The sequence below is a fragment of the Gastrolobium bilobum genome, unplaced genomic scaffold (assembly GCF_033153095.1).
Source record: "Gastrolobium bilobum isolate Gb01-03AN ecotype WA unplaced genomic scaffold, APGP_CSIRO_Gbil_v1 utg8376, whole genome shotgun sequence".
NCBI classification, from domain to species: Eukaryota; Viridiplantae; Streptophyta; class Magnoliopsida; order Fabales; family Fabaceae; genus Gastrolobium; species Gastrolobium bilobum.
The window spans coordinates 144,215-154,503 of NW_026896423.1; the positions used below are offsets into that span (position 1 = coordinate 144,215).

General features: G+C 35.5%; 1 pseudogene; it reads right to left on the reverse strand.

Annotated features, from left to right (window-relative positions):
- Positions 1–4,883: 4,883 nt before the first annotated feature.
- Positions 4,884–9,404, reverse strand: LOC133299666 (large ribosomal subunit protein uL5m-like; annotated as a pseudogene).
- Positions 9,405–10,289: the final 885 nt, after the last annotated feature.

Here is a 10,289-nt window from a genome sequence, read left to right on the forward strand (position 1 = left end):
GATATCTCGTACCATAACATCCCTCTAGCATTGTTTCCACTCACCGACCGTTGTCCTAGCCTCCGATTATTATCCTAGATCATCAATACTCATGTTTCTGGTGAGTCTCTACTGTCAGCCGCCGTCAACCACCATGCCAGAGATTTTTACGGTGACTTTCCAGTCGATCCACCCACCGTTTAGAACACCTCTCATGCTGATTATGTTTGACCAGGACCAAGCCTCCACCCCCAGTGATGCATTCACATCCAACAATCCAAGTCGTGGACTTTTCTTTCTTCAAGTGGCACATCGACATGCTTGAAGGGTTCATTTTGCCTGCAACTTGGACAAACTTAGTCGCCCTATCCTTCTTGTTACGAATTTTCACTTTTCGTCTTAATTGGAGCCCGTTTCGTTGTACTATTCATGCACTCTGATTCTCGCGCTCCTGATCCTACGCATATATCTATCTATTAGTGTAACCCATGGTTGATCTCCCAATCCAGTAGTGTGCCCCATGATGCTCTGAAGCACGAGGAACCCATTTTCATTAATTACATTCATGCTCTATTATGTGTGGACAAGTTGGATGGTTCTAATTATGATTCTCGGGCATCTGATCTCAAGCTTTGCCTCAATGGGCAAGATGACACTAACCATCACACTAACACGACTAATATATAACTCCGCTAAGAGCCCTCAGTGGAAGAAAGTTGATGCCCAATTATATAGTGTCATCAAATATACTATTCATCCTTCACTTAAGCAGATCTTTTATGTTTATGTTACTTATAAATCTGTTTGGCTTCGGTTAAGGCATTGTATACTAACGACACTTAGCTTCTCTATAAAGTTTACCAAAACTTGATGGATGTTATCGCCCTATATTTTCCTACTTGGGGAAGGTTTATGACTTGATCCACGACTTCAATAAGCTTCTACCCCTATTGAGTATCATTCTAATGAATTTGAGCAACAAAACTCGTTTTCATGTTGTTAGCCCTTTATGGCTTTTCCAAGGAGTAATCCTCCAACCAGGGATCAGATTCTGCCCCTTATCACAGTCACGACTCTGAACTCTGTTTGGCCTAACTTACTTAGGATTCTCCCTAAGCCTTCTGTTGAGCCTGCATTTTTTTGTTCCTTTACCTGTTGATTCCTCCGTACTTGTCTCCAAGGGTTCTGTTAGGTCGAAAGCTCATTGGTTGATTAATATATTATGATGAAGAACGTTCTAGTTCATTAAGAGAAAACACATTTATTCTCTTAACTTCAACCCAAGTGCGCAAGTGCACACATCAAGTAATAAATGAGACTATTAGTGCCCAGATTATCGTTCCCACGAGGATAGAATTCTAATTAATGCCTTAAACTATTTTAAAAAGAATGAAATTAAAAGAAAAGTTAGTAATTGACCTGTTTGGTCAAACGTTCCCTACTGTCTTGAGAACGTTCCTCGAGAACAGTAGGTTCAATCTGACAGCAATTAGCTCCTCGCGTCGTTATATATGAAATCCTTCTTGATGAAAAAAGTAACGACAGTATTCATTGGAGATTTGTAGATACAAGATTGAATAAAGCAGAAATAACAATAGTAATAACAACAATTAAGAGACAACAATATGGATGGTTTTAAAACAGCTTTAACACAAAGAACAGATCCATTGCTCCGTTCTTAAATAGCTATTTTCTCTATTCAAGAATTAACACTTTTGTATTTGTTCCAGTCTCTTCACTGCCAACTCTGATTCCTCAGCTCATGGACTAAATGGCTCACAAGTTTCCCTATTCCTATGGCTCCCTTGACTCTAATAGTTACTTAGCACAGGACCTTCAAATGAACGAGGTGGTCCCTTATTCCTAAGGCAACCAGCAGTGTTGTTTCCACAAGGCTACCTTCCCCCTCTGGTTAAGCTGTCTGAAATCCCTTCCTTATGGAAGTTCCTTTCCCAGTATGTGTTCAATTTCCATTGATACACAATGAATATAGCTCACTTAACCAGAGAAACACAAAAACTTCAGTACAAGAGTTTTGAAAATAATTCTTTAAGAACTTTACAGTTTTTCCGTTCCACAGATAGTTTAGCCCATGGCTACTACTTTAAACATAATTATTCCAAACTGAAATCCCATAGACCCGAGATTCAGTTCAGAGATAACAAGTGGAAAGGAGAGAAATAAAACTTATATTTAACTGGAAACAAATTAGGTTACAATAAAATGGAAAGTGGAGAATATGGTTGCTGCTCGTGAGGAGTCTCAAGTGGATGATACAGAATATAGAAGAAGTGTTGTCACATAACTAAAGCTAAAACTATACAAAAGAAAAACTATGGCTTTTTGACCCTTATAACCCTTTATTAATAATTAATTACCAAATTGACCTTCATTATAAACTATTTCAAAAATTTAACCCCCTCTAAAAACATAACACCAATCTGCCCCTGTTTGACCGTTGACCACCAAGCCTACCCGGGTACACCCCTCCTTACCCGGGTAGACAAAAAAATACCCGGGTAAAGAGGGGTGTACCCGGGTATTGTTCTTGGCACCTGAAAAATTGTTTGAATTATTTACCCGGGTACGAAGGGGTGTACCCGGGTAAATCATCATAGAAGAAAACTCGAAACAAAATTTTATTTACAACTTAAAAGAAAAAGAAAAGGAAAATATCTAATGTTTTCCCAATTTACAATGGGTCACTGAACTAAAAAATAAAAAAAAACTTTTTCATCTACTGGTCAAACCGAAAGTTCCAATAAATTGGAAGTTTCCCTTCTGTGTTCAGTCAACGTTATCTTCTCCCCCTTCATCTCATCATCTTCGTGCTGTTGCATTATCTTGATGGTTCTCAATTGTTCTTGTTTTACAAAAGAACCCAACAAATGCCTCGATAAGGGTGTTGAAGCAACCAAACCCTCGTCGTCTTGTTTGGCAACCACACAAGCACTTTTCGCTCAACTTTTCAAAGAACCCTTTATGCCCAACCTCTGGGGGGAGTGGACATTTTTCAGGTGCCAAGAAATTTACCCGGGTACACCCCTTTGTACCCGGGTAAATAATTCAAACAATTTTTCAGGTGCCAAGAACAATACCCGGGTACACCCCTCTCTACCCGGGTATTTTTTGTCTACCCAGGTAGAGAGGGGTGTACCCGGGTAGGCTTGGTGGTCAACGGTCAAACAGGGGCAGATTGGTGTTATGTTTTTAGAGGGGGTTAAATTTTTGAAATAGTTTATAATGAAGGTCAATTTGGTAATTAATTATTAATAAAGGGTTATAAGGGTAAAAAAGCCGAAAAACTATAAAATAAACTAAGTGATCTCTTCTTAAGGAATTCGATAATGTTCTTTGTGCTGGGACGTCCTATTTATAGCAGAAGAGTGAATGTCAAAGCTTGTAATTTCTTTAGAGTTGTTTTCTTGACTGCATGGACGGGGCGGTGCAAACAGTTTTCAGAGGGTTGCAACTTGCTTGGATGTGATACTTATTGTTGAGATTTGCCATTTCTTCTGCAGTCCCCCATGCCTTGCTTTCATCTTAGCCAATGAGAACTCTTTATTCCTTGCTGTACACGTTTCTTCGTGCTTGATTGCTGCACCACTTATGCTTTATGGAAACTTCTCTTCAACGTTTCTTGCAAAGTGGTCAGAGAGATTGAGTGAGTGGAGCAGGTGTATTTAATGTTCCCAATCCGTTTCACTTTTTATATATTTTCCAAAGGATTACGTCATCATCTGTTCCCCGCTGTGTTTTTGTCATAAAGATATTAAACATGTGCTTTTAGTGCTAAAGTTGCTCATCAGATGAGGGAACAGATGGTATTTTGCCATCAAAATGGGCTTAGATGAGAACGAATTTTCGTCCCATCAGGTTCTATTCCAATTTCATTTGGGCAAGAGGGAGGCCATGTGTCACCTCTGGCACGATTTTCTCGATTAGTTGATTCTCAAAATCACCTCATTAGAAGAATAAAAGCCCTTTGGGTCTTGACTAAAAAATGAATAAGAAGCAGGGAGGGCAAGGGTATTTCATGAAAGGGGGAAAAAGGGTTGGGCCGCCTTGAGCAACTATAGAAAAGAGATAATTTAGAAAGTAACTCTCTCCAACCTTTCCTATTTATCCTTAAAAGTTGGACAAGATAAATTCAATATGAGATTTTCGTTGGTTTAAAAAATAAAATTAAGAACTTTTTTTCTTTATCATTCGGAAGGCTCAATCCCACACTCTGAATTCAATGATGGGAACAACCTCCTCACTCCGGCGCTCCAATGAACAAAAGTTCTTTGCCTTACTTTTTTTAGAATAATGGTTGATCCATTAGGAGTTACCTTCATAACTTAATGTTATGTTCATGTTCACGCGGTGATATTATATGTTAACACACTACCTGTATGTAGTTGATGTTTGGGGAGAATACTTGAATTGTGATAAACACAAGTGGTAGATAGGTCCCCTACTTCAATTCATTCCTCATTAGTATCTCTGATCCAACATAAAGGATTACTTTTTTAGGTCTTTACGTTTTGGAGTTGGCCGGTAATGGACCTACTTACCTTGCTTGTGTACCAATTATAGAGTAAACACTTATTATATTGGTTTAGAAGTTGCTTCCAAGATGATTTCTTTATGCCCATCAAAGGAGCTTGAGATGCTAATCAATGAAACATGATACGAGAAATTCAAAAGAAATCATATACAGAACGAGGGTAACCAGTGGGAATATATCAGTTTTTGACTCTTTGCAACTTGGATAATTCATAACGAAGTTTGTCCCACACATCACTAGGAAGATTAGAATCTTTACAAAAGGCTTTATAAAGCTTTCACCTTTATTCATATTTAGCTGCACGTAATCTAAGTTTGTGATATCATATATTTCACTTCTCTGACATCAATTACTAAGTTTCTCCCTTATCTTTTTACGAAAAGCCACTCCATGATGGTAAAGTCTCATCATGTGTGTTAGCCGAAGTGACAATAGTAACATTGAACCCTCAAATAAGTTCAAAGATCTAAAAATGATCTTCCAATTCGGGGGAGAATTTGCAAATATCCATTTTCATCTAGAATTGAATGGAGTTTTCCCGTATTTTGACCCAATAATGTATTAAAGACACTATTGTCGAGATTTTGACCCAAAAATTAGACATTTTGTGCCCTCTAAGAGTGCTTTGTCATGCTAGATCACTAAGATATCCTTTATCTTTATTCGACCCCAAGAATAGATTGGATCAAAATAACTTTCCTATCGAACCCTTTGCATGTGTATGAATTTATGAACACATGGAATCTCCATAACCAATTTTCATTTTTTATTATGAGATCATAGCATGCCTTTGATATTACTCTTATTTAACACGATCCAAGATCTTCCATACATTGTCGTGATTCCGTTTGAGCAATAGATCCTAACATGAGACATCTTCGTAATGAAAATGGAGTGGAAATGCATGAGATCTTTGGATAAATCTTTCAAAGATAGATGGAGCACACTTTTAATATGTTTTAACCTTAATAGGGTGTTTGATATGAGTATTTTGGGGAAACCCCTGGGAAAGTGGGGTGGGAATTTTTTTTTTACCATGTTTGGTATGAGTAATAGTAAAATTATCCTAGGATAATTTTTTTTTCCATCATTCCCGTTTTTAACTAAGCATGGGAAAAAAATAATCTCATCCCACCCATGGTATTATTTTTTTTCCACCAATTGGGAAACACTTTTTCACATTTTGAGACAAAAATTTCCTTATACAATATATCAGCACATGTGTAAAAATTGATACTTTTGTCATTTCGTTTCAGATTCCCATCAATATTTTATAATCAACCAAACATAGCATCAATAAAATTAACTCAACTTTCCCAGAAAAATTTTGACCTACCAAACACCTTTTCGTAACTTACTCGGGAAAACAATTTCCTACCATATTCCCGGTAAAAAAATATCTCCTCTATCAAACGCCCCCTAAGAACATCTTTCCAAGAACCAATTATATGTTCCTATAATGTAAAGAACCATTTCAAAGTGAAAGAGAGAGGGAAAAAAATGCAAGAAAGCTAGTATTCAAATATTGGGTGAAAAGTATTTGAATACCTTGCAACCAAATTGAATATAACAGTCATAAATGGCTAGGTTTTTATGGAAACACTATAAATACATTCTCTACGACTCTAAATAAGTTTGATCACTATTCTTACATATCTTCAACATATTTTGAGAGTATTTACACTGACATTTACATATCTTAAGATCATTTTCAAATATCATTCAATCTTGTGCTTATATTATGAAGAATCATATACCTATAGTACTTTAATTGGTATTATCCACATTTTGAGAGTGTAAGATCATTTTAACTTTCGTTTAGTGTGATTTCGAATTTGATAGTAATAAGACCCATAAGCGCAAGGTTTCCAGTCACCTGTAAAGTTTGGAGGTTGTTGTACTTGGGGATTATAATAGTTGATTCAAGCACCCATTTAACTTTGGGAAATAGTGAGAAAAAATCTTGGGTGGATTGCTCAAGGCCTATATGTAGGTCACAAGTGATGGTGGTCGAACCAAGATAAATAGAGTTTATAATCTTTTTAACCTCTAACTCTAGTTTATAACACTTTATATATTCGTTTGATATCTTGTATGTGCTAGTGTAGATTGTTTGATTATTAAAAGTTGTGTATCTTGTATATTTGTTTCATTATTAAAAATTATGTATCTTGTATGTGCACGAGTTTATAATCCCTTTAACCCTTAAATCTAGTTTATAACACTTTTTATATATTAAAGTTTGCATGTAATAGTAACTTCACACATGCTAGGGATTTTTTTTAAACGAAAAATAGAGAGACAAGCTCTTGAGCTAAGGCTGAATTCTACAAAAGAAGAGAAAGGAATTCCTTGATAGCTCTTTAAATGTATTTCAATTTGTTTTATATTATTTTCTATGTGATGCTTTTTTTGGTTTATTAGCTCTTTACTTACAAAAAAAATATGACTTAGGCTTTTTGGAAAGAAAAAAATTCAAGTTACGCTTGGGTACAACATTGTGAATATAAAGGTTTAAGCAATTAAATCTAAATAAGTCAATGGGATATATAAATGTATTCATCTCACACAATTTTTTGTATTAGACAAGTAGCTTCAAAACTTAAAAAGGGTGAATTAGGTTTTATGAAAACTTTTTGAAAATTGTCTCATTTATAATTTTGAGAATCAATTTCTTCAAGCATTATCTAAGGATTTTTATCAAAACAGTTATACAAACGAGCAATCATCACCCTCAGATTATAAAAATTTAATGCTCCACAGATATCATGCTTCTTAAGATTGAATCTAATTATTACTTAGTAAGCTTTCAAAAATCTAGGAATGCTTGTTTAGGAATTCACTATTTTTGATTTTTTTATTTTTCTAAAAAATTGAATTAAAAATTAATTGAATTAAAACAATAATTGAATTAAAATAGCAAAAATTAAATAAAAAATAAAGGTTAAAATATCTCCCCTTTTTAACAGAAAAAAATTTATGTTTGATGTCTCTGTTGTGTAATTCCGTAGTTAGCAGGTATTGCATACGGTATGCGCCCAATTTCCAGATTTAGAAAGTTGTTGTCCTCAGCAACGGACTAAAATAGTCGAGTGAAGCTACTTCTGCGCAGGTGGAACACACGCACACACTTGTTAATCATCAAAACAGAATAATCATCAACTAATCAGTAAAAAAGAGACATAATCAAACCAAACTATCCAAACAAAATACTCAAAACAAGCAAAATAAAATGCTAAATCAAAATAAATGGTGAAGTGTGTGTGACATGGAATGCAATATAATCATGAGTCCTCCATGGTGTCATCTGCATCATCAGCTGCGGCGGCTGGAGGTGAGGAAGGTGGTGAAAACTGCGGTCGGAAGCTGGCGGTGTCACTCCCACGGTCCAAGCATATCTGCTCCATCATCATCATCAAAGTTTGGTATTTTGGGCCTTTGGGCCCATGGTTACCTGAAAGGGACTTGAAACATAACCTATGAACCAAAAGGAAGGAGCTGATAAGCAGGAAGTTTTATTTTGTAATTTTTTATTCTTTTTTTTAGGGAACCTTGGATTAAAGTCTAATTTATAATTGTTTAATTTTGAATGAATTATATAATGTGATAACATGTTTGATGTGACAACATGTCATATAAAATAGGTGGTGCCATATTGTTGCATAACTTGTTAATTACATGAGCATAGTAGCTATTATGTCAACAAGCGACAAGTATGATAGTTATTATGGGATTATTTTGATTTTTGTATTATCCTATAAAAAATTAATTAACAATTATTATATTTTTGTTAAAAAAAATCTAGATTAATAATTGAATTAATTAATTTTGGATAATTAAAATAAAGACAAATGATCTAAAAAATTTCCTAAGAGAACTGTTTATTTGGAAAGTAATTTGTGGGTCTTCTAAAATGGTCATGTATAAACACAAGCGGAATACCACAAACATGTATCATGATTGTGTGTAGCACACGCTGCTTTTCATGACCAAATTTTAGGACCTTAATGATTTCCAAATTCTGATAAGGGATACACATTCATCGACGCGCTTGCTTACATATTTTTTGAAATCAAATAAAGGTTACTCTCAATTGAACAATTCTTGGAAATTGAAAATTTCTAAATTTTAAAATAATGAATGGGTGAAGGTTTTAAATTAAATAATTAATTTTAAAATCTGCGGGCTCCATTTGTGAGTTTATTGGTGAAATGATCATGGCTGAAGCCCCATTAGATAAGCATGGTCGGATTTCACTAGATTAAACCTTAATTGTAAGAACACGCACCGTTAATTAAGGAAAATAATTAATTAAATATGTGAAATTAGGAAATAATTCCATAATTGACCTTAATAATTATGAGAAGGCTTAAATAAATATAGAAAGTGATTATGAATGCTGAAAGTCGCTTTTCGGACGAAAAATGCAGATACCGGTTCTGCTACTTGGTATAAATGCGTACCGATGAAATGTCTCAGAAAATTATAATAAGTTCTTGAGTATTCCTAGAATAATATGTAGGACTTGTAAAACAAGTTTCAAGTTAAAATAATGAGAACTGGTGCCAGAACTGATACTGGCTATGGAAAAGCGCGTACCGGAAAAGTGCTGTGAAAAATAAAATAAAAATATGAAAAATCTTATAAAAATGGTTAGGTTCAGAATCCCAAGTTTGAGATTAAAACGATAAGCGTAGCTATTAATGCTAATACTGCGCGATTAACTTAAGCGCGCCTATAAATACCCAAGGGCACATGATCCTAGGTCAGCCCTTCATCTTCTACATAGCATTTTCTGAACCTAGGGAGGCAATTACCTTCTCCCACCATCTCTCCTCCATAGAAGCTCCAAGAGAGCACCTTTCCATTTCATTTCTTCACCAAAGTTGCTTGTATAAGTGTGCTCTAGCCTTGGGTAGGTAAAAGTCCAGCCATTTATGAGTTGTGGGAGTTGTGGTGAGGGAGAAAGTTTACTTTGGGGTTGTGAAGTGTGGTAGACATCTCCATGCCATTTGAAGCTTCAAGGTGCCATTTTGGTTGAGAAAGGACCAAGCTTTGGTCACCATTTCGTGGCTTGTGTAATCTGACTTTTTGGGACAGATTTGAGAGCTCCAAGAGCACCTTGTTCTACTGTGTTTGAGCCTCCATAGGTATACCATGATCATTCCTCTTTAAATCCATGATTTTAGCTTGTTTTAGTCACTAAAAGAGGGAACTTTGATTAACTAAATTGAGAGTTGTTAATCTAAGGCTAATAAATGTTAATGAATATCTGTTTTGGGTCAAAATCGGACCTTGGATCATTAGGAACCTTTCCCACCTCGGATTATGCAGAATTTTGCAGCTGAATTCTGTTCTGCATGCGTGGGAATCGATTCCCTTATGTTAGGAATCGATTCCCAAGTGCAGGAATGGATTCCCCATGTTTGGGAATCGATTCCTACCTGTGACAACAAAGACCTAGTTTAGGAAAATCATGATATCTCGAGCCTCAGAGCTCCATATTAAGGGAGGTTTGGACCTATGTAAAGCTAACAAATAGGGCTACAATATTGTAAAATTTCATAGCCATTGGATAAGTGGTTTGTTCGTAGTGTTGGTTTGAAGTCGCTACTTGATTGCTGGAAATTCAGTTTGCAACAGTCACTTTACGAAAAATATAGCCGGAGTTATACAACTCCAATTGAGGCGTATAATATGTCGTTGTAAAGCTGGAGATGTCTAGTTTAACATATTAAAATCTTAGAATTTTTGGTAA